At 37.3% G+C, this 26,808-nt stretch overlaps 1 pseudogene; it reads left to right on the forward strand.

Moving 5' to 3' along the window:
• Positions 1-20,465: 20,465 nt before the first annotated feature.
• On the forward strand, positions 20,466-26,402 carry LOC139012882 (tetratricopeptide repeat protein 1 pseudogene; annotated as a pseudogene).
• Positions 26,403-26,808: the final 406 nt, after the last annotated feature.

Here is a 26,808-nt window from a genome sequence, read left to right on the forward strand (position 1 = left end):
AAGAATGTTTGCCTCAATGGATCAAACAACAAAATAGGTATATATACTATAAGGACAGGTTGAACTTAAATTTGAAATTTCACTCCCTATTTTATTTAGCTTCCCAGAAGGTATTTATTTTCATTGTCCAACATAGCCCATCAAATGTTCTATCTATAATAAAATAAAAAAATAATATATACTCCAATATTCACATGTAAAAAGCATGTAAAAAATGCCAGCAACATAGAGGGGCCTGATATTTGCTTAAAACATTGCATTATGAAGGAAAATTAAAGTTCTTCAATTAAATCTCCTTGAGAGTCAAATTCAAAAGACTGAAGGAATTGCAAACAAAACTAAAGTATTTTGATCTTGTAAATTAAAATTCCAAGCAGATTAAAATCATCCCCCTCCAAGCAAAAAAATTCTACTCATTGTGAATCTGAATAATTTTCCAGGGGGGATTCAGATTTCTTCAGCTTTGCCTTTCAGCTGCATAAATGTATCCTTCAGCACCTCAGAAAGTGATTAGTTCAATGTCAGGACTCCAATTTGTCTCATTTTAAAATTTGGGTTAAAGTTTACTAGGAAACACAGTAGTTGTCCACAACTATTGCTCTGAGAGAGCAAGTTAAAGCCTAGTCTTTTTATAAGTTATTCCAGGTTAATTTATTTTCCTATAATACAATATTAAGTATTGCCCAAGATGAATGCAGAGATTTAGTGGTACCTAAGGACAGGAAGGTCAATGAAGAACTCACTTTTATACTCAACAGAATGACAGTCATATTAATCATTGTCCTCACTTAATGTCCTGAAAAAATAATTTCAATTGGGAAAATATTCCAACAGAAATTAATTTTAACTCTATTGATTGTATCTCAGAGAACTGCTTCTATGTAAGTGCACTCCTTCTCAGAGAATGGAATCTGAAACATTGATGTGGTCTTTTAAAACAAAGCATTTATAACTGTGATATCACCAGTCACCAGGTCTTACTGAGGCTTCTTTCTTTCCTATCTTTTCCTAACCTCTTAATCTTCATTCACATTATGTACTTTCCACATAAAGAGAGAGGAAAAAAGTTAGAGACTGGCTTCTCTCTTCCATTGGTGAAGTATTTGTCCATGAGTTAACTCCCTCCTTGATCAAAGGCCTGTTAGAGGCAAAAGGCCAGGTGCCCTTTCATGAAACAGGCCTATAAGTTGTCCTCGAGGAGGTCATTTAGATCCCATAAGGGTTTATTCGTCACTTTGCTACTTTAGAACATCTTAGGAAGAAAAAAAAAATTATCTCTATCTCTATCTCTATCTCTATCTCTATCTCTATCTCTATCTCTATCTCTATCTCTATCTCTATCTCTATCTCCATCTCCATCTCTATCTCTATCATCTCTATCTCTATCTCCCTCTATATATCTATATCTATATCTATATCTATATCTATATCTATATCTATTCATATATATGTACATATATATCTCCAGAAACTAATTAACCTACTTCTTGAATGCTCTTTTTTTATATTTGCAAAAATTAAGATTAAAGTGCCTGATTTCACAATTCATTGAATAAACAAATTTGAAAGCAAGTAAATTATTAACTAAAGAACTCACACATGCCCTGGCCAATATGGCTCTTGGTTTAGAGCATCAGCCTGTTCACTGAAGGGTCTCAGGTTTGATTCCCTGTAAAGGGCACATACTTGGGTTGCAGGGTCGATAACCATCCTGGGTTGGGGCAAGTCTGGGAGGCAATCAATTGATGTTTCTCTCTCTCTCACTCTCTCCCCTCTCTTCTACTCATTTAAAAAAAAAAATCAATGGAAAAATATCCTCAGGTGAGGGTTAACAAAATATAAAATAAAATAAAGAACTCCCACATGCCTATACACTTTTTTTATTACAACAATCAAACAAAAATATTTTTATTTAACTAACATTGCAGGGGAAAAACAGAGCCTTAATGAGCTTAAGGTAGACAAGTCACACAGCCAGGAAGTGATTGGGTGTTATCTGCCTCCAGAGTGTGACCCTTAAACCAATATGCTACCCAAACTCATGAATAGAAGTACTTCCTTGAGAAAAGATCAAATAAATTGGGACATTTAGACTCTGGTATGTATTATAACTCATGTCTATGAAAACTTCAAGCTGCAATATAGCGTTGACATACCCCTAGCATCAGTGGTGAGAAAGTACTGGTACCAACCATACTATACATTACATTAATTTAGGAAAAGGAAAACATATCTTATTGACATTTTCAAAAAGGTACTGTTTGAAAAACTCTTGCAAATTGCTAGGCTAGAAATCAATGGTCTATTAAGACCTTTAATGCAGGCACTGTTACAAGCTCTTAAAAAACACCAACACTATTGTTAGCAGATAAATTATGCAAGCTTGGTCATGTACATCTGTTGATTTGCCAGATAGCTAATTAAAATGCATTAAAGCCATTATGCTGTTTAAAGGCACATTTTGTGATTTTGTGAAATGTCATTTTTCTAGCTTAAATCCTACTTGTTTTGAACTGCTGCACAAAAATCACTAAGGTGCAGATTTTGCATATAAGTGCAGTTCTAAAAAAGGGGTACGTGTTTCTTTATATTTCAATTTGAATGATATATAATTTATTTTGACTTACATGATAGTGGACAAAATATGGCATCCTTAATGCATTTATTTTTTTTTAACTTGGACTTTATATATATTAACAATTACATTCAATCTAACAAAAGTTTTCATAATAATATTATGACTTAATATTTATTGTTTTGATATATACCAGAACATTTTAATTTCTGAATATATATATTAAATTCTTTAATACTCAAAAAACTTTAAAAAATATATTTCTTTAGTGATTTCAGAGAGGAAGGGAGAGGGAGAAAGATAGAAACATCAATGATGACAGAGAATCCTTGATTCTCTGCACGCTCCCTACTGGGGATCGAGCCCACAGCCCAGGTTGTGCCCTTGGGCAGAATCTAACCCCAGACTTTTCAGTCCACAGGCCGATGCTCTATCCCGGTGGTTCTCAACCTTCCTAATGCTGTGACCCTTTAAGACAGTTCCTCATGTTTTGGTGACCCCCAATCATAAAATTATTTTCATTGCTACTTCATAACTGTAATTTTGCTACTGTTATGAATCATAATGTAAATATCTGATATGCAGGATGTATTTAGGCGACCCCTGTGAAAGGGTCGTTCGACCCCCAAAGGGGTCGCGACCCACAGGTTGAGAACCACTGCTCTATTCATTGAGCTCAACCGGCTAGGGCTCAAAACAACCTTTTGGAGTATGTCTATCATTATCCTCATTTTGCAGATGAAGCAAAACTGGAGCAATATTACCCTGCTCTTAAGTGGAAGATTCAAGATGAATAGCATAGGCAGCCTGGTTCCAGAGCCCTCACCCATTGTCTTTTACTGCCTCTCATTTTTGCCCATAAGAATCAACTTTATTTTCTCAGGAAACAACAAAATGAAATAGATTTTGCATTCCTGCAGTAAAATCTCTAACATTATTTAAGCTTCTTAAGACATTTGAGAAGACTGTTTATCCTAACCCTATTCTATTAAAGAAAGTTCTACCATAGCCAGAAAAAAATATCAATGCAGCTCACTCACCTTTTTTTTTACTGTAACCTTAAGCATAACTCTCTCCTAATGATAATCCTAATATTTTTTAACCCAAATCCTAAACTACCTTTAAACCCTAAACACAACCCTAATTTAAATACTATCCCTAGCCCTGATCCTAAAACCCTAATTCTGAACTCAACCCAAATTCAAATTTCATACTAAACCTTACCCTAAGTCTAAACCTATACCTAATATCTACCCTAACCCTAAACCTGACCCTAATCTTAACCTTAACACTAACTCTAACTTCAAATATAATCCTCATACTAACCCTAATCCTAACCTTAATTCTACTTTCAAACCCCAAATTAACCCTAATTCTAACTCTCAGGCAAACACTAAGTCTAACCTCATCCACATCAACTTTAAGAGATCACTTTTCTAATCTGAGACCCCACAAGGCTGTGAATCAAGGCAGGGATAATTGTGTAGGCTCAATTATCCCTGGCCTATGCCCTCTCACAATCTGGGACCCCTTGGGAGATGTCAAGAGAGCCTGTTTTGGCCCAATCCCTGCAGGCCAGGTCAAGAGACCCCACTGGTGCATGAATCTGTGCACCGGGCCTCTAGTATGCATATAAAATCTCTGGTTAATCTCTTCCCGCCTCCCCCCTACCCCCACCTCCCCTCTTCTCTCTGAGATTCATCAGCCTGTTCCATGTTTCCATGCCTGTGGTTTCCACTCCTGCGTTGAATGTCTGACCCCTGGTGGTCAGTGTGCATCATAGCTACCGGCCAGTCGGCTTGTCGGCCGGCTGCTTAGGCTTTTATATATATCAGTGGTTCTCAACCTTCCTAATGACGTGACCCTTTAATACAGTTCCTCATGTTGTGGTGACCCCCAACCATAAAATTATTTTCATTGCTACTTCATAACTGTAATTTTGCTACTGTTATGAATCGTAATATAAATATCTGATATGCAGGATGTATTTTCATTGTTACAAATTGAACATAATTAAAGCATAGTGATTAATCACAAAAACAATATTTAATTATATGTGTGTTTTCCAATGGTCTTAAGCGACACCTGTGAAAGGGCCGTTCAACCCCTAAAGGGGTTGCGACCCACAGGTTGGCGACCCACAGGTTGAGAACCGCTGATATATATAGTTGTCAACAGTTTTTAATTAACTAGATCAATCATCTTCACTTGGAAAGAAATAACTTACCACAATATTACTTAAATAGGAATTTTACATTCTACAATCTACTACTGTCAACTGTGAGGTCATTGAAACTGCTAAATTGGACTTCTTTAATTTTGCAGGTTTTACTCTGACAAATATAAATGGGATTAAATAGAAGAAAGCAATTGCTTTCCTTTCTTTTGTTTTTTTTGATAATGAGGTAAAGAAGGGGAACAAGATGTATGTTTCTAACATCAGACAGATATTACCCTTTTCCCTAATCCTCTGGAAGGGGAATTTGTATCTATCTTTCTGCCCACTACTTGTAACCACATGTAAAGTTTTGGGCACTGTTTTTATGCTTTAAAAAAAAACCTAATCTGTTTTACTCTAGACCAAAGTCCTAAAATCTAAAACCTCAGAGAAAAAAAGACATTACTCATGTACTAGTACGTACATTTGCAAGCATGTGTGCACACATGAAGAGTGTTCCTATGAAGAACTGACAAGACAAGGAAAATAAAAGAAAAGAGGCTGGTTTGACTTATAAATGATTCTTTTCACTCTTTGACACATGGGAAAACTTGAATGTGGCAGCCAGCGGTTCTCAACCTGTGGGTCGTGACCATCAGAAAACACATATAGCATATGACATATTTACATTACAATTCACAACAGTAGCAAAATTACAGTTATGAAGTAGCAACGAAAATAATTTTATGGTTGGGGGTCACCACAACATGAGGAACTGTATTAAAGGGTCGCGGCATTAGGAAGGTTGTGAACCACTGGTGGCAGCACTGATTCTCACATCACGATGGTCTTGAGAACAGCAAGGAACTACAATACCCCCATAAAGAGAAATTTTAGCCTGTCAAATTTGCCTAGAAAGGGAGATAGTAGGATAATTTATTCATAACCAGTTGCTAGTGGTTTGGCTTCACGATGAAGCAGTTGGAAAGGACAGATGGAAAGATTACTAATAAGAATGAGTGGACAATAATTATGTGAATAGACTTTCATGAATGCACCAGTGAGTATGCACCTACTTGGGTTCCTTGACAATGCTCACCCAAGTAACAGAAGAGATTTTCATTAACCAGATGGACAAGATAAACTTTTTGGTTAACAATGTCTGCCAGACTTTTCTCAGCAATCCTAATGATCGTTCAATGAGCTCCAGAAAGATGAAGTTTATACCTGAGCTCGAACATATGGGCTTCACCTCATCAAAACTTATACCATTGATAACCATGCTAGCTGCCAACAGCAGAGATCAGAGTGAAGGACCCAATGAGAAACCATTCCCAGAGGGACTAACCAGCCATTTAGAAACAGAGTGACTACATTAGAGATGCATAGTTAATGCTATGTCCTCCTGGAAAATATAGTTAATTTACATGTGGTTTTGCTTTTCTGCCAGGAATTATTCTGCCTGCACAACCATCTATGGAATTACTAAATGCCATATTTACCTTCCATATATCTCAAACAGCATTATTTTTGCCCACATAACAAATTTTACAACAAAACGTGGAAAGAAAAACGCACAACCATGAGATTCACTGATTCATCTGTATATATTACCATCAGGAAGGAATTGGCCAGGTTGATTGGTGAAGTGGACTAATGAAGATTCAGTTGTAGACCTGGCTAGGGGAATTTTGTGTGCTATTTAGCAAGATGTGAAATATACTCTGATACAACTGATCTATGATGCAATTTCTCCATTAGCCAGCACACATGAATCAAGGAAACCAGAGATTAAATAGGAAGTGGCTCCTCTATTATTTTTAAGAAAAAAAAAAAATATCTTCCTATTACTAAAAGCTTGCACTATGGAAGCCTTAATTCTAAAAAGAAGAATGCTTTCTCCAAAGCAGATACCCATGTTTCTATTATACTAGAAGTGATGACTTCTACTGCCTAAATTTGGATCCTCTCCCATTAATACAACAAGGTAACTTTACAAGGTAATTCTATTATCAATAGTTAAGCTGGGTTGATGCTAAATAGTAGGAAGGTACATATTAAGAAACTAATGAACGCTGTGTGTGGGGAGGGTTATTCTTAATATGTCCAGTGGTAAAAGTGAATGGAAAACAAATACAACACAATTTTGGCCAGATTAATAAAAACTCTGAACCTTCAGAAATGAATGCTTAGATCAACAAGCGAATAATCATTTCTAGGTGACAAATTTGCTGAGATATTAATTCAGAACAAAGTGATCTTGGGTGGGTAATGAAATAAGATGAGAATTGCAATAGCTATAATTCTATTACCCTCTGTTTAATTTTTTATTACAAATAGATGTTTAATACCAATAATACATGTTTTCTTTTTGCTCATTTTCTATTATTTAAAAAAATTTGTGATGGTGGTAGTTAACTTCACAATTTTTTAAATATGTATTTTAATTTTATTTTTTTTAAATTTATATTTTTATTTCTTTCAGAGAGGAAGGGAGAGGGAGAGAGAGATAGAAACATCAGTGATGAGACAGAATCATTGATTGGCTGCCTCCTGAATGCCCCCTATTGGGGATTGAGCCCGCAACCCAGGCATGTACCTTTGACCAGAATCAAACTCAGGACCCTTCAGTCCACAGGCCAATGCTCTATCTACTGAGCCAAACCGGCTAGGGCAGTTCACTTTACAATTTAATCTTTAGGTTACAAGCTATCAAAGGGTAAGTTGTAGTTGATTCTTACAACATTCAAATGAGAAAATGCTATTATCATTATTCCCATTTCACAGGACATAAATATAAACTACTTTATACAGCTAATAAATATATCCTATTTTACACAGCTAAGGGCAGAGCCAATACAAGTACATAATTCTTTATGATTAAAAAAAAGTATTGACAAGGATTTGTATCATCTATCACTGAAAAAAAAGTATGCCTTAAATTATTGCATAAAATATAATGGTTTATAAATAATTTTTCTAGACATATATCTGTCCTATCTAATAAAAGAGAAACATGGTAATTAGCGTACGACCGCTACCCTTCCCATTGGCTAATCAGGGCAATATGCAAATTAACTGCCAGCCAAGATGGCGGCCGGCAGCCAGGCAGCTGGAAGCGAACATGAGGCTTGCTTGCTTCAGTGAAGGAGGACTCCAACGTTCCCCGCCTGCCGCTGCCGGCCTCTGAGCTGGCAGTTTGAAATATTGTAACAAATATAGAAGCTAAACAAAACCCCAGAAACCAGCTTTCAGCCGGCGGGGATCTCAGAGCTGGAGATGATACAGTGTTTGTTTGGATTATAGGACTGAAACAAACCAGATACCTGCTTTCAGCAGCAGAGGCCTTGGCCCAGAATAAAAAAAAAAAGAAAAAAAGGACAGGTTGGGAGCTTCAGTCACCCACCAGCCTGAAAACAGCCCTCAGCCCCTCACCCAGATTGGCCAGGCACCCCAGTGGGGACCCCCACGCTGAAGGGGGTGTGACCAGCTTCAAACAGCCATCATCCCCTCATCCAGGCTGGCCAGGCACCCCAGTGGGGACCCCCACTCTGATCCAGGACACCCTTCAGGGAAAACCAGCCAGCCCCCACCCGTGCACCAGGCCTCTATCCTATATAGTAAAAGGGTAATATGCCTCCCAGCACCAGGATCAGCGTGACAGGGGGCAGCGCCCAAACCCCCTGATCGCCTTGCAGCTCTGTTCGTGACAGGGGAAGGCGCCCCAACCCCCTGATCAGCCCTGCTCTGTGCCTGATAGTGGGGAGCTCCCCAATCCCCTGATCGCCCTGAGGCTCTGTGTGTGACAGGGTGCGGCCCCCCCCCGCCCCCCCACGGGCCCTGCTCTGTGTGTGAAGGGGCAGAGCCATAACCTCCCCATCGGCCCTGCCCTGAGTGTGAGAGTGGTGGCGCCCCAACCCCCTGATGGGCCCTGCTCTGTGCGTGACAGGGGGGAGCTCCCCAACCCCCCTGATGGGCCCTGCTCTGTGCGTGACAGGGGGTGGCGCCACAACCTCCCCATCAGCCCTGCCTTGAGTGTGACAGGGGGCGGCGCCCCAACCCCCCAATCGGCCCTACCCTGAGCATGACTGAGGGTGGCATCACAACCTCCCAATCTGCCCTGCTCTGTACATGACAGGGGGCGGCGCCCCAACTCCCCAATCGGCCCTGCTCTGAGCCCAACCAGGGGCTGCACCTAGGGATTGGGTCTGCCCTCTGCCACCCGGGAGCAGTCCTAAGCCAGCAGGTCGTTATCTCCCGAGGGGTCCCAGACTGTGAGAGGGCACAGGACAGGCTGAGGGACCCCTTCTCCCCCTGGAGTGCACAAATTTTTGTGCACTGGGCCTCTACTACATTATAATTAATTAACTGTGTCAACTTATATTTACATTTATATTTAGAAATATATGTATGTACAAAATTAATATATGAAAATTATATACCAAAATATTAATGGTACTTATGTTTAGATATTGGAATTATTTAAATTATTTTATTTTATCCTAAAACTGCCATTTTTATTTTCACTCATTTACATTTACTAATATTTTATAATGAACACATATATAATATTTTGTAATAAAACAAAATTAGTAGTAAAATAAAAAAGTGGACAAGAGTTAAGACAAATTATACATAATACTTGAGTGGTTATTAAACTAAAGTTTTAACTGCTAAATTATTGAGAAATACATGCACACAAATATAAAACCTAACTGACACATATCCATAATTTTGCAAATGGAATAGGCACTTGTAGTTTTATATTTAACGTTTTCCTCATTTTTTCAATAGGCAGAAACCCTTGAGTTGTATGAAAAATAATGAGAATTAAAGTAATTAGAGGTAACTCTAGAACACCTCACTAAGTTTAAAATAGAGATTTTTAAAATCTTGTGATCTGAATACTGTACCTTTAGAACAATTTACTTTTAGAACAGATAAGTATCACTTACCTGTACACATTTTACTACAAGGGCCCTTTTACTAATAAAACATGTCATTTCATATTACCTTTTTCTTTATCCTTGCTAACAGTCCCGAAATATGTTAGGGCCTTGATTTGATTAACCGAATCTTCATTTTTTATCACCTCAGCAGTTTCTGTATAGCAAAATGATAGGAAATATTTGATGAGTAATTTTTGCATTTATTCTAATTAAAATTCACTTGCTTTTAAAGAACGTACGCTTTATCCCATCTACACTCTCTTAGCACAATATTTTTTTTTTGCTGCACAAGTACAGGTTTTAATGAGTTATCACAATTTGAAAGGGCTATTCATGTGCAATTTTAGTTTCATCTAATATGTCATGAGCTTCATATTAACCACTAACTATTAGAAATGTCAGTACAAAATAATTGTTTCAAATTGATTTGGACTTTCCCTGAAATTTTAAATGCAATGTACTTAAATTTTGTGATTTTTTTGCCAAGAGCCTTTTATAATAATCCATTATGGTTAATGACAGATTAGCAGAGTAAATGTTTCAAATTTGTCAATTGTTTTAGGAAAAATATTTTAGAATACAATTTAAAATGCACATTACTTTTTTAATCAGTGTTTAAAATTTTAAATCTCTGTCTTCCCTATATACGTTTATCAGAACATATTTGTACTCTGCATTTGTTCTTAGGTAAAAAGGAGGAAAAAATTAATAGACATACATTTTTAATATCATTGTTTATTAACTGAAGAGAAGACAAGTTTTCAAGAGTAATATAAGTTCTGAGCAGAGCATAAAATCAAAACTTATGCTAGTGTGCCTGGCAGTGTATTTCAGTGGTTGAGCACCAACCTATGAATCGAGAGGTCATGGTTGGAAGCCGGGCCAGCTGGGGAGAGGGGCTGCGGGTGATTGGCCAGCAGGCCCTGCCCCCAAATGGGGTGGGAGGGCTGATTGGAGGTCAGTGACTGGGGTAGGGGCCACGGGAGGTTGGCAGGCCAGCCCCACATCTGATTTGTGTGTGGGGAGGCCAATCGGCAGGTGGAGCTTACTTGAGAGAGTGGCTATGGGCCGATTGGGGTGGTGGGGGTCCATTGAGGGCATGGCCAGGTGGGAGAGGGGCTGCAGGAGGTGGGCCAGCTGGCCCTGCCCCTTATTGGGGTAAGGGGGGTGATCAGGAGCAGGGCCAGCCAGGCGGGAAGACAGGGGGGTTGGCCAGCTGCCCTGCCCTCGATTGGTGAGGGAGAGTCTGATCAGGGGCAGGGTTGGCTGTGGGAATGGGCCATGGGAAGTTGGCCAGCTGGCCCCACCCCCCTATCAGACCAGTTAGCTGGTCATTATGTCGTTCTGGTTGCTGGCTTTTTATATATATACTAGAGGCCCAGTGCACAAAAATTTGTGCACTCGGGGGGAAGAGGGAGGTCCCTCAGCCTGGCCTGTGCCCTCTCGCAGTCTGGGATCCCTGAGGGGATGACCACCTGCTGGCTTAGGCCCGCTCCCTGGGGCATTGGGCCTAAGATGGCAGTCAGACATCCCTCTGGCAGCCCGGTAGCCCGAGGGCTACCAGGCTGCCCACTTGCCAGCAGGGAGTAGACCTAAGCTGCAGTAGGACATCATTAGCGCTGCTGAGGAGGCAGGAGAGGCTCCCACCACCACTGCTGTAATGGCAGCCATCAGCCTGGCTTGTGGCTGAGTGGAGCTCCTCCCATATGAAAGCACCCTGACCACCAGAGGGCAGCTCCTGCAGTGAGCATCTGCCCCCTGGTGGTTAGTGTGTGTCATAGTGACCAGTCATTCCCAGTCCTTCTGCTGTTAGGGTCAGTTTGCATATTATCCTTTTACTATATAGGATAGAGGCCTGGTGCATGGGTGGGGGCTGGTTGGTTTGCCCTGAAGGGTGTCCTGGATCAGGGTGGGGGTCCCCACTGGGGTGCCAGGCCAGCCTGGATGAGGGGATGATGGCTTTTTGCAGCTGGTCACACCCCCTTCAGGGTGGGGGTCCCCACTGGGGTGCCTGGCCAGTCTGGGTGAGAGGCTGAGGGCCGTTTTCAGGCTGGTGGGTGACTGAAGCTCTCAACCTCTCCTTTTTTTCTTTTTCTTTTTTATTCTGAGATTTATTTACCTTCTATGGCTGTTACTGGAGCTGAGAGCCGGCTTTAGCTCTGAGGCTCGGCTCCAGCTCTGAGACCTCGGCTGCTGAAAGCAGGTATCTGTGTTTGTTTGGGTTCTATAATTGTAACACTGTTGCAGTTCTGCTCGCTCCAGCTCTGAAGGCTGAAATCAGGTTTCTGGGGTTTATTTAGCTTCTATAATTGCAACATTGTTTCTTAGACTGCAGCTCAGAGGCTGGCAGCGGCAGGCGGGGAACCTTGGCTTCCTCCATCACTGGAGCAAGCAAGCTTCCTGTTTGATTCAGCTGCCTGGCTGCAGGCCACCATCTTGGTTGGCAGTTAATTTGCATATCCTGCTGATTAGCCAATGGGAAGGGTAGAGAAGTTATGGTTAATTACCATGTTTCTCTATTATTAGATAGTATAGATGAGCAGTAAAGGGAAGTAGTATTTCTCATTGAACAAGAAAATAATAAAATAAAGGATGATACCTCTGAGAAGTTTAATTAAATTTTATTTTGAGTAATATAGTTAATTCATTGTGCTTTATTGTCTTGGAGATGCAAGGTCTTCTTTTTTCTAAATTAAGATATGAATATTCTGTTTCCATGTAATATTTTTCCAATAAATGTATCTTAATTGTCAATTCTTTTTGGTTAGTAAATTTTCCGCTGCTGGTTCACCATTTGGCTCTGTTTGGGGTTTATTTTCTCAATGACACAACAATTTGAATTTCTTCCAAAGGGTTATCTTTCTAAGTAACTATGTGTGCCATAGACCCACTCACTAAGTAGGGCTAAGGTATTGTAGTGCTCCATCCACCTGTCCTATCATTGGCACAGGGTTGAAATCCTTACCAGTTCAATTCCTCAACATTTTAAAGCCTACATACAGACTTATCTAATTGGATTATTTAATATGAAAATAGACAAATTAGGACCTCAAGTGCTGTTGGTTCAACTGATTTTCCTAGCTGAGAGATAAAGTTTAGTAATAGCAGAGACAAAATATAATATATATATTTCCATGGTTTCTATACAGTCATCTCATTTGCTATGCATTTTATTTTTTATGTTTTAAGTCTTATTTTATCTGTTTTCTTCCCTTCTTTATTTTTTATGTTTCAGTAGATATTCAATATTATATTAGTTCCAGTGTACAGCATAGTGATTAACATTAACATAATTTACAAAGTGATCCCCTTGACAAGTCTAGTACTCATATGACACTGTACATAGTTGTTAGAATATTATTGACTATATTTCCTTTGCTTTACTTTGCATTCCCATGACTATTTTTAAGTACCAATTTGTAGTCCTCAATCCCTTCATTTTTTTCACCCTCCCTCTCAATGCCCCTCTCATCTGGCAACCATCAGATTGGTCCTTTTTTTTTTCTTTCTTTGAATTCAATTTTATTATATCAACAAAATTATATCACTTTCTGAACATAAGACAATGTAGTAAAAAATCTATTTTGTTAATCATAAAGTTACCCTTAGAATAAAGATTTAACAAGAATCACTAAAATAATTGTAGGATTTCTAGTGTTTTTTAATAAAGATTAATAAACAATATTAAATTGAGATATCTGATCACATTTGTATTCAAGAAATCCTCATTTATTTAATCATAACTTTGTATGCTAAACAATTATTGATTGAGGGCCTACTATATCTCAAAAAATCTATGTTAAGTGTTGGGCTTGAAATTACAGAAAAAAAGACAAAATCTTAGAGTCCTGTGGACACACACATATATATGTACACACAGAGAGAAAGAGACATGCACATTAAACAAAACATGCAACACATATACACTTAGGTATGTACTAGTATTTATACATGAATTTAGGAGCAATACAATTTGGAACTCAAGAAAGGCCACTTTAGAGATTTTTTTTTTTTAATCCTCACTTGAGGATATTTTTCTGTTGATTTTTAGAGAGAGTGGAAGAGAGAGGGAAAGACAGAGAGAAATATTTATGTGAGAGAAACATATGATTTGTTGCCTCCTGCAGGCGCCCTGACCAGGGCCTGGGCTGGAAAGGAGCCTGCAACCGAGGTACATCTCTTTGACTGGACTAGAACTTGGGGCTCTTCAGTCCTCAGGCCAACACTCTATCCACTGAGTCAAACTGGCTAGGGCTTGGAAAAGTAATATTTAAGCTTGGAATCAAGGAATGAATAGAACTCAGCAAGACATAGATTTAGAAGTCTGGGAGAAAGCTAATTGACTTGTTATCTCAAAGAGTAAAATTATAATACAAGTTTCAAGTGTTGGAAACCATTTTAGGCAACTATATTGATCTCTTTCCAAATGAATAAAGACATTAATCAAAAATAGTGCTCATAAATAGGGCTCACAATATAAGAGAATTATAAGTATCACATGATCCTTGGTCTTATTTATATTTACTTTTATTTTTTAAAATTTATTGACTGTAGAGAGGTAGAAAAGGAAAGAGAGAGTGAGAAACTTTGATTTGTTGTCCCACCATTTCTGTGTTCATTGGTTGCTTCCTGTATATGCCCTGTCTGGGACAGAACTATAAATTTGGTATATTGGGATGACACTCCTACCAACTGAGCTACCCAACTAGGGCTTTGGTCTTATTTTTTAATATTTGTATTTTGAAGTGAACATAAACTATTAAAATTTTTCTACTTCTTCCAGAAGTATCTATCTATTTATCTAAATGCTCAGGACTAATTTACCAGTGATTGAACTTTATCTAATAATATTAGGCTTTAGTAAAAAGGGGCAATAAGTAAAATAAAGATCAAAGGTAAAGTATAAAATTATTTTTGAACATCTCAATGTGAAATATACAATTTTGAATGAAATATAAAAGGTATATTTGAAAGATGAATTAATAATAGCTTATAAATACAAAGTGCAATATATTGAATTTCTGCTTTGGAGCTATTTGTGCTACGCTATGATATTATCTCATGTTATAGTATTACTATGTAGTATAATTGGAAAACATGAACACACACAGAGACAAGCTTACCATCAGGCCTTCTTTTTGGTCTGCCGTTGGCCTTTTATTTTTTTATGTATAAGATTGCAATATTTTATTAGAAGATAGAATCTCTTTGCACAGGTCACTGAATTGTAAGATTTCCATTAATAAGTTGGTATATTAAATTCTGAAATAGTATAGGCAAATACTTATTTAGAATATTAGGTAAACTTTAAAAACATATATTTCTTTTTATTGATTTCAGAGAGGAAGGGAGAAACATCAATGATAAGAGAGAATCATTGATTGGCTGCTGTGTAGGGAACAGAACTTGCAACCCAGGCATGTGCCCTGACCAGGAATTGAACCGTGACCTCCTGGTACATAGGTTATTACTCAACCACTGAGCAACACCATCCAGGCTAGGTAAATTTGCTTTTTGTTCTAAATTTAATAGCAGCTATGGCAATAAAAGTTTACATCATTTTTGACATTTAGATTTTATTGAATTAAATATCAAATGTCTAAGTTTGGGGGAAAATTTATATTTATTAGGAAAATGCAGCCAGTACCAGATCCCAAATCTTAAAAGCAAGTGTCACATTCTAGATATTTTACAGTCAGAAAATATGTGAAAGAAATGTCAAATACTAAGAACAGAAATATTTATGTGCATTTTATAAATTATAAACCCACATGTGAATTGGCATTATGTTCTAAGCTCATACAACGATTTAAAATGTTTTTTTTTCAATATTTTAAAAACTGAAGGTATCAGAGAATATGCTCATAAAATCAATTAAAGTTACCTCAAAACATTGTGGAAATGTCACCTTCTTCACCCTAACTCCATAACATGCTTTCCATATCAAATGTTTTAGAATTTCATGAATAATCCAATATTTTCCCATAAATCAACTAACAAAAACATACCCAGTCTCAGAGTATATAAATATTACATATTTGTATGTTTCAACTCACATATTAACTTTTAAAATAAAGAATATATTTGCATAACCCATAGACACAGACAAGAGTGTGGTGATGGCCAGAAGGAAGGAGGGTGGGGGAGGGGCCATGAGAGGTTGGCCGGACAGGCCCACCCCGATTGGGTTGGAGAAAATGAGGACATTTTGAATAGTGTCAGCAATAAAAATAAATAAAATAAAATAAATGCTTCTCCATGGGGCATTATTCCCAACATGCTCTTGATGCCCAGTACAGTTTCTACATCCCACCACTTACATTAATGGGTTATTACTGTCTTCTACATTTAATACTGTCTTCTACATTTTCATACCACATTGACAATCTTATTGTTTCAGTTTCCTAGTGGGGGATGCATATGCAATACAATATGAGAAATAGAAAACCAGATTAAAATTTGTATGCATTACCTTCACTGATTTATTCAGACCTTACCATTTTTATTATTAGTAGCTCTTTTATGCAGCCAATAAATTAACTTTAGTATATGTATTAATACAGTTATGATCCTAGAATATGTTGTATTTCAAGTTATTAAGTTTTTGTTATTATTTTGCAATACATTTCTTCTAGAGTTTTAAATTCTCAGTTCACTGAAAAATAACAGTTTTGCACACAATATTTGTGGTTCTTTTTATATAAAGACACATGTGTTGGTTCTATCTGAAAGTGAAAGCACATTCTAATATAAGCACCCCATTGACATCTAACCAGGCAGCTCATCCTCTTTCATATCCAGTGCTGAAACATGCATGAAGGAAAAACACTCAGCATTCTCAGATTCTTTAGAACATCCAGGCATTGTTTTCCTGAGGTTAATTGTCTGATCAATTTGAAGATATAAATTTTATTAAAATATAAATGAAAAATTATGCTTTTAGTTATTATCAATACCTACATTTCTTGAATATAATTTTCCCTATAGGTACTTGATATTATTGTTGCATGAATGAACAATTTAATGACTAATAGGCCATTGAACATAAGTGGTAAGAATTTTCATGCCCTTGCTGATTTTCCCAGTGGTTAGAACATCGGCCCTTGTACTGAAGGGTCTCGGGTTAGATTCCAGTCATGGGCACGTACCTGGGTTGCAGGCTTGCTCCCTGGCTCAGGTCAGGGTACATGAAAGAGGCAACCGATAGATGTGTGTCTCTCACATCGATATTTCTCTCTTTCTGTCTCTCCCCCTTGCTTCTATTCTCTCTAAAAATCAGTGGGAAAATATCCTCAAGTGAGGATTAACAATAACAAAAAAAAGATCCGCATGTCCATAGAAATTATTTGGTTCAGTTATATAAAAGTGACTTTGATACTGTAATGCAATGTTAACATTTCATTTCCCAGGGAAATACTCCAGATTTTGGGGGAACATCTTTATTGCATCTACTTTTTCCAGATACACAGGGGAATACTGGTTGTGGAGTGTGTGTTAAGAGGGCGATTTTTGAGTTATTTGGGAATATCAGCTCAATCACTATATGTTTAAAATATTTGATATTGATAAAACGTGGGACAAGTAGATATAGAAATTTTAACATATTTTAAATAAGTACTAATGTATACCTTTACCGAACTCTTAGCAAAATAATGAAAATAATGAATCTAGTCTAATATTCTTTATCAGATATTTTAATTTGAAAAGATTGCCTTAACTTAAAGAAAAAAACAGGTGATTCCCAATTGAAAAGGTATTTCACATATTCTTCAGAGCTAATAGCTACAATGTTTTGAAAGTTGAGAGTAACTATAATATGATCATATTTCTACATAGAAGGTGTTATGAATTTGTTTTTCCAACTATGCCAAGAGGTATGCTTTGAAAATGAGTTATATTATTTTCAAAGTCAGACGGTCTGCTCAATAATAAAGATAAATTTTTTAAAAATCTATATAAACATGAAACAACAAAAAAATATGTTCTCTTTTAGTCTCAAGTTCATACATTTAAAAATTAGACCCCGAATTTGATATGCTGGCTGCAGATTTACAAGGCAATTTGACTTCACATTCTAACCAGGTTCTTTAATAGTTATGGCGTAAATTTGGAAGCAATACATCCCAGAGTATTTTAATAGAGATACTTTGTGGAAACAAGCAAATCTTAGACCTCTTTACCAGCACTTTCTCCCATGACTGACAACAGTAAAAATAAGAGAAAACTATAGCAACGCAATAAAACTCTATAATTCTACAGATTAGGTGGTCCTCTGGTCAGAGACTCCTTAGGCTAAAATCAAGGTGTTGGATGGGTCTATTGACCTATTTGGAGACTCAGGGACCTCTTTAACCTCACTGGTTGCCAGAACCTAGTTTCTTGCATCTGTATGACTGAGGCGTAACCTGCCGTTCCATGCCACGTGGTCTTCTCCACGACATGGCGATTTGATTCTTCAAGGGAAACCAGGAAGGAGCTGCTGTTGCTGTGAATTTTTATGACTTCTGCTTCCAGTTGTAGGTAGAGTTTATTATAAAGGGCTCAGGCCGTCTGTTTGGGTTTACCCAAGATAATTTCCCTTTTGATAACTTAAAGTCAACTGCTTAGGAAATAAAATTAGATCCGCAAAAATCACTTAACCTTCACCATATAGCATAACCTAACCGTAGAAATATCAAATGGTATTCACATGACCCACTAACATTCAAGGGGTGAGGATTATAAAGGTCTGTACACCAAGGAGGGGAAATCTTGTGGATTACCTTAAAGTTACAGGTGCCAAAGTGAGCATTTTGTCTCTTTCAGATATATTTCTCTGTTATTATTCACATGCCCTCAGAGCATTTCCCTTGTCATTATGTCATTCAAGTGGGATTGATGCACAAGTTAAGAGAATTAATAAATGTTGCAATTTCACAAAAGCGCTGCCAAATTATGTCATGTCAAAATAAGTGATGGTTTTAAAAAGTCATGTTCTAAATGTGATAGCAAGGAAAAGTTTTAAACATTTGAGAGGCTGAGTGATAAAATATGAAACTGAAACATTGACTTGTTTATGAACTTTAAATTCTCTATTTATATTCAGATTTCTCGACTTCATTAGTGGGAGTGCTTAGCCCCCATACAGAGCATCCAGCAAGTAGCTTTGGAAGTCCAGCCCCTGGCAGCCCCATCTCAGGACCCCGATAGACAGTGTCATCCTTCCCAAACTTAACAGGGTGATTTTTACTAGGAGAGTACTCCATCGCCTTGATGATATCATGGTATCAGCTTTGTGGACAAGAATAATTTCAGCCCCATGACTTACTTTATTTATTTTTTATAAACTTTAAATATTATTATTTTCTTATTATTTTCAGAGTCACATAGATTGTATTTTATAGTTCTCATGGAACATTTAAAGTTTATGAAAATCAACACAACATCCTCATTGGAATGCTAATTAGAAACTCCTGACTAATCCCTTAAAACACAAAACAACTTTTAAGAGTCATCAAGTACATTGAAGTTGTGTCAGATAATCATAAATGTCATTGCATTTTTGTTTTAAACTTCAATTTAAAATTTACTGAAATTTATAACGCTTGTCAATTGAAGAGTCAGCAACATAACTAAACATTTTAGGCAAAATATTACTACCTTTCATACTTCTCAATAATTGGTGATAAACAATAAGTTATTAAATCAAATAAAATTCGTATCAATTATAATATAATTACAGGTAAACTAAATTAATTTATTTTCAACTAGAATAACATATATATATAAATATATATATATATTTCCTTCTGGATATTCAGACTGATTTCAAATAGAGACTGTTAACTTTAAATAATTACCAGCTGCCTTCCAAAAAAAAAAAAAGTACAATCATGTTAATCATGTTAGAACTCATTTACTCAAATAATGAAAAAGGAACAATTATATGTGTTGATATTTTAATTATTTAATACATGAACATCCCTTCTAGTAATTGAAAGTTAGTGGATACCACATAAAGGGTAAGTATTTCTCTCATCATCATTTTAGATATTTAATTAACATCTGATATAAATGAAAATCTCTATATCTTAGTGACATAGGTGGAAAGTGTATGTGTATTATCTTCAATAAGTGATAATTAAGGTAAAGGCTTTTGATAGTTATAACTAATGTAATTGCAAGATAAAACTAAGTAATAGCGTAGAGGTTATTTAACATCTATACTCTTCATATTACAGATAAGCAAACTGTTCTCAGGAAAGATGAAATGATTTGCCAAATGCTGATACTAGACTAAAAGTAAAATACAGATACACTCATTAAAAATCTTTTTATTCTTTATAACCAAGGGCATGGCTCACTGAAGTTATTTTCCTATTTTATAAATAAGAATAGAGACAATCTGTGAGATTTAGGTAGAACCTCTGGTTTTATGTATAAGATAACAGCTATTTAATTGGGGTTCCTAAGTACAAAATATATTTTTAAGCTCTAATATAGACTATTTTGATTACTAGCCATAGGATAAAATAACATTTAGTAAGTATTTTGACCAACACATAGGTTAATAGCCACCAATATAATTTACCTATCTTAAAATAATGATACTTTGAGGATAAAATGATCATTCAATGTGTTGGTATAAAAAATAATATGGAAGGATCCTCCGGGCTCACATAAAGAAACTAAATGTGCTGGCAAACCTCCTTTACTCTGCTCTATTAGGTAAGTTCTTGTTAACAAAATGATCTATTTTGGCTGATATCGTTCACTTTTGTCACATTTCTAAATTGAGGTGACTATGGCATTAGCACAACAGTACAGCGATTTGGTAAGAATTTCCTGCCCTGGCCAGTATGGCTCAGTCAGTTGAGCATCATCCCATAGATTAAAAAGCTGCTGGTTCTATTCCAAGTCAGGGCACATACTCAGGTTGTGGGTTCCATTCTGTATGGAAGGTAAGCGACTGATGTTTCTGTATCACGTCGATTTCTCTCTTTCAATCTCTCTAAAATCAATAAAAGAAAATTCCATAAGTAAAAGTGAATTATTCTCTGTGAAAATATAAACCAGAAATTTGACGTTTGTCAGCAGTGCTGTGAAATAGATGCAATTTGCTTAGTTTTTAACTAAATAAAAGTAATTTTTTTTCTAAATGAAAGCAAAAGCAGAATGTTTCATATAACTGGTAGTATAGCCTTTTAAATAGATGTAGATATTTGAAATTATGTACTCTAAAATGACCCCATAGAAAATGCTTTTCTTTCCATTTTTAATTAATAAAATTATAATGAAAGGAATGAGAAGGGACGAAATTGATAAGTTGAAAAACATAGTGTTGAAACAGAACGTCCAGTGTTGTTCTTTTATTTTATCCTTCCTGTCAACTTTGCCCAGCTCAGGGCTCATGTCCTCCTTGGTTCTAACCATCAGTGGACTACAATATGCAGAACTGGCTGGGGAGTTATGAGCTACTTAGAAAAATTGGAAGGACATAATTTGCAAAAGGTGGCATTTTGCCTTATCATGGACTTGGATACCTGATGAACAAATTAAGATTTCTGGTAAGCACCTTGGAATCTTTAGTTTTACTGCTGCCAAAAGGGAGTTATTAAGCCTTCATGTGTAAGCCTGGATGGTATGAAAATTTAACCTTAGTCAAGAAAAAATTGACAGATCTCCTTCCTGAGGTCCCTGGAGAAAAAATGTTGGCCTTTCAGTAAGAATTATGATACAATAAAGTGTTATAAATAATTGCTTCTCTAATGAATCTCTGATAAATGAAAATATATCTTGAAAAGGTTATATGATGCTCTACCTGCCACAAAAAGAGTAGATATTTTTATTTTAAAATAGCATCTAGTCCCTGATGCAACTTTCCTTAAATTTATACTAAAATATCTATGGAAACACACACACACACACACACACACACACAAAACAAATACACCAAAAAACAAGAAAAATGAGAACTGCAGGAGAATTAATTGCTAAATTAGTGGTTGACTTATCAGTAACTACAAGACTGATATAAAGAAATTGAAAATGCTTAGTTACTAACAACCAATTAAATCTACTGTCTTGAAAAAGAAAAATATGCAGGAAACTCTTACTTTCTTCTCTAAAGTTTACTTACTATATCATAATTTTATTATCTGTTCTCCCATTTAGTGTTTGCCCCTTACTGAAAATTATTTTTCCTATTTAAATTACATTAAATTAAATTTGATTTTTACTATAAGAACACATCATGAGATCTATTCTATTAACAGAATTTTAAGTGTACAATATATTATTGTTGATTATAGATATAGTAGTTCTCTAGAGCTTATTCATTTTGCTTAACTGAAATCAAATCCCATTTATTAATAATTTATAGAGTAGGAGGTTGGTGCCAGGGTTAAAGAATTGTTGATTCTAGGCTATCATAGGAGTGAGAAGATAAGAGTGGCACTGCAAAATTCATACTTATTGAAACTATAGGATATTTTTTTTAACTTTTTACTCCTTTAGTCTCTATACCAGAAAATCAAGCAGTAATAATAAATAATTTTCTGAAATTAAATGAATGTCTACTAGACCAGGGTAGTAGACTTACCAAGACCTTTCATTTAGCATCCTGAATATCTATTTCTTCTATCCACTTTTTTCTATCAGCATCAGCATTGAGACTATTGTAAAATAAAATAGTATCTCTTTTTTCACACTACAAGTCTCCTAATTGCTTCTTTGCCAATAATCTTTCTCCTGTCAGTCTACTTGCCAAACTGGGACACATTGATCTCTCTAAAACTTATATACAAATATATCATAAGGATAAAGGAGGTCAAATATATGGTGACAAAAGGAGACTTGACTTTGTGGTAAGCACATGAATGAGATACACAGATGATGTATTATAGAACTGTACACTTGAATCCTATATAATTTTATTAACCAATGTCACCACAATAATTTTAATGGAATTTTAACAAAGAATAACAATTGCAAAAAAACCCTACTCAAATATGACATCATTTTTTTGATCATCCAACTCCCTAATAGTGCTTATAAGTCTCCTGTATTATATGGATCATTTTTATTATTTTAACCCCATTTCCAGTTAAAGCCAGAAAACTGTAAGGTTAGTTAGACAGAATGATGACCCACTAAAGATATTTACATCTTGATCCAAAAACCTGTGGAACTGTTACTTACTTCACATGGAATAAAGAAATTTGTAGATGTGATTATTATTTTTTAAATATATTCTATTGATTGTGCTGTGCCAGCATGGCCAAGAGTGAACCTGAGGAGGGGCAGTGAAGGATTGAAGAAAAGACAGATAAGAGAATACAGCTGGGGCTTTGTATATCTCCCATGCCTGGATGAGGACACAAAAGACCCAGCCTGTGAGCCGATGCTTTATTTTATAGTCTGATTGAAACAAGGGTAGATTAACATGTTATTATGAATAAGACTGCTATGAAAATTGTTGAACAAATATTTTATGTGTGAACACTTGTTTGCACATCTCTTGGATAAGTACAATTGGCCATAGAGTAGATACACATTTAACTTTATAAGAAGCTGTCAAAACAGTTAACCAAAATGATTGTTTCATTCTATAGTCCCATTAGCAATAAATGACTATTTCAATACTTTCTATATTTGGTGTTATCTATCTTTTATTTTAGTCATTCTAGTGGTTGTGAAATAATGTTTTAATTTGAATTTCCCTCAAGCTTAATTATGTAGAACATATTTTCATGAGTGCCTTAACTATTCTTCTATATCCTATATAATAAAAGCCTAATATGCTAAGTGTCCGGTTGTCCGGTGACCAGTTCACTGTTCAACCAGTCAAAGCATAATATGTTAATGATATGCTAAGGCCTCTCAACCTCTCACTGACCACCAGGGGGCAGACAGTCTATGGTCTACCAGTTGCTATGATGTGCACTGACCACCGAGGGACAGACACTCCAACTGGTAGGTTAGCTTGCTGCTGGAGTCAGGCCCATCGGGATTGAGTGAGATGGGCCAGACATGTGCTAGAGCCCTCCCGTGGTCCCTTTCTGGCCCAATCGTGCACCGGTGGGGTCCCTTGGCCTGGCCTGTGCCCTCTTGCAATCCAAGACCCCTCGGGGGATGTCGGAGAGCATGTTTCAGCCCGATTTCACCTGCCACTCCCCTCAGGAGGGCGCCTGACACAGGACTTATGGTTGGTGAGAGCTGCAGCAGCAGCACAAGCCTCTTCCAATAGGGACTGATTGAGCGCGAGCCCACAGCAGGTGCAGTGGGCCCAGGATGAGTGGGAGCGGAAAGTAGGAGCTACAGGCGGCATTGGACTGTGGGTTTCAGCTCGATCCCTGCAGGCCACCTAGAGGTGCCCCACTCATGCACAAATTTGTGCACTCAGGGGGAATCCTTCAGCCCAGCCTGCACCCTCTCACAGTCTGGGAGCCCTCGGGGGATGTCCGACTGACAGCTTAGGCCCATTCCTCACAGGGAGCAGATCTAAGCTGGCAGTCAGACATTTTTAGTGCTGCCCTGGAGCAGGGAGAGGCTCCTGCCACTACTGCTGCATTCACCAGCCTTGAGTCTGGCTTCTGGCTGAGTGGTGCTCCCCCTGTGGGAGTGCACTGACCACTAGGGGGAAGCTCCTGCATTGAACATCTGCCCCCTGTTGGTCAGTGTGCATCATAGCGACTGGTCATTCCGCCGTTTGGTTAATTTGCATATTAGCTTTTTATTATATAGGATTTGTTTAAGTCTGTTGCTCATATTGTTGGTTTTCCGTTTTTATTGTTGAGTAATAAGAATTTCTTAGAAATTTATTTGCTTGATATAAGCAGAGAGAATACATATTCCCATAACCAGTGTCTTGCCTATTAATGACCTATGCGATATATTTTAATGAACAAAACTATATTAATTTTGATGTTCAATTTTTAATTTTGTTTTCTTTCTGATTAATTATTTGTTGTTCATGAAAATTTTACATTTTCCAAACTTGTAAAGGCATTCATATTTTCTTTAGAAACCTTGCAGTCCACGGTTTTAAGTTGATATCTGTGACTTACCTCAATTTGTGTGTGTATGTTTCAATTGAGGTAGGGGTTACATTTTATGTTGTTTTTTTTTTTTGTTTTTTTGTACTGGGTACGCAGTGATTTTGACTGTACACATAAAGTCTTATTTCTCTACAATCTATTTTATAGCACAGGGCATTCTTCCTACCCTTCTTGGGCTCTGTCTCCCTGGAGGGAAATCCTCATTACACTGATGATGCACAGTATTTTACAGTACACCACACCCACCTTCTCCCTTGGGGGCTTCTTTTTCAGCTGTGGCTCTGACAGCTCTACAAGATCATCCAGGCTCCTTCCTACCACCACTACAATGGACCCCCGCAAGTTCTGCTCAGCATAATAAGTTTAGTATTTACTTCATTGGAAAGGCAAAAAGTAACAGCAATTTGACAGTTTGATGCTATTTTGAATGTAACTGTTGTGGTAATTGTATTTTTTATTGGTCATAGCTAAGATATAGGAATACAGTTGATTTTTATCCTCTTTAACTAATTTCCTATTTTGCTAAATCTACATATTAATTCTAGTACTTTTTAGACTTCTAGGCTTTTCTACATGGCCTATTTAGTCTCCTATAAACTACATATATGGATTTTCATATTTACTTCACATTGTAAATGCTATATGTTAAAGTTAGTTTAAATATTACACCAATAATTGAAAAAAGGTATATCACATGAGAGTTATACCTGAATAAGGCACTATTGGGGAAGGTGAAGAGAGGAACTGTGAAGCGAACCAGCTCCACCTCCCTCAGTGATTCAGCATGGGGGGAGAAGTCAGAGAACTGTAGGGTTCCAGAGGACCTGTTCAGTGGTTTGCCAGTTAACAGATCCCCAGGAAGCAGAATGTGCTAGTCCTTCAGTTTCTAATCCCAAAGATCACCAGCCCCAGAGCAAGCTGCTCAAGGATGTTGAGGCCCACCCCCAGGAGGACCAGGGAGAAGAGGAGCCCTTTCATGACTGCAGTGCCTCATTTGATAAGGAGGATACAGGCGTGGACAAGGTTGAGAACAAACCTGATGATGATGTGAATTCCTCTGAACTTGATGAAAAATACCTAATAGAACTGGAAAAACAAAAACAAAAAACATGCCAGATGAAGAGAAACAGAAAAGAAGAGAAGAGAGCACTGGACTGAAGGAGCAGGGAAATGAGCAATTTAAGAAAGGAGATTACATAGAAATTGAAAGTTCTTACGGGCTTGTCCATCCTGCTTCCAGAAGGATAGTTCTATTCTGTTTTCAGATAGAGCTGCTCCAAGGATGAAACAGGACAAGAAAGAGATGGCCATCAGTGATTGCAGCAAAGCCATTCAGCGAAACCCCAGTTACATCAGGGCCCTGCTGAGGAGAGCAGATCTGTATGAGAGCACCGACAAGCTCGATGAAGCCCTTTTCAAGTCCATTCTAGAAAAAGACCCACCAGTGCACCAAGCCAGGGAAGCTTGTATGAGATTACCTAAGCAAACTGAAGAACAAAATGAAAGACTGAAGGAAGAGATGTTAGGTAAACTAAAAGATCTTGGGAACTTGGTTCTCTGACCTTTTGGACTCTCCACAGAAAATTTCCAGATTAAACAGGATTCCTCTACTGGCTCCTACTCCATCAATTTTGTTCAAAATACAAATAATAACAGATAACAGAGATAACAGTAACTTTTAAAGCTGGCTAGGAAATTGTGTGATGCTTACTGGCAGCAAGGGGAAAGGCCCTGCTAATGTTTACATTCTAAAGGCATCTTATCTCAAAAATAGGCCATCCAGTGGAGCCTAAGGCACCCTTCCTTGTGTTTTATAATCAGGGTGAAATGTACTTCCTGATGTAATGAACCTAATTTGATTTCCATTTTAAGGTGGTGTCTGTGCAGCTGTTGTCCCTGGTTCTGGCTGTCCTTTGTTTTGTCCAGGAGGAGCCTGTTAAGGCTGACCTGAGCCAGACAAACATACAAGCCCAGATGCCAGCTCTCCTGGACCAAGCAAACCTGCTGGTCAGAGACTGTGGCATGACTGATGGGGGCCTGCCTACTGTCCCCCTCCCAATCACACACACTGCCCAGGCTGCCGGGAGT

This window comes from Myotis yumanensis, unplaced genomic scaffold (genome assembly GCF_028538775.1).
Source record: "Myotis yumanensis isolate MYYU_CA2020_CCGP unplaced genomic scaffold, mMyoYum1.0.hap1 SCAF_6, whole genome shotgun sequence".
Taxonomy (NCBI): domain Eukaryota; kingdom Metazoa; phylum Chordata; class Mammalia; order Chiroptera; family Vespertilionidae; genus Myotis; species Myotis yumanensis.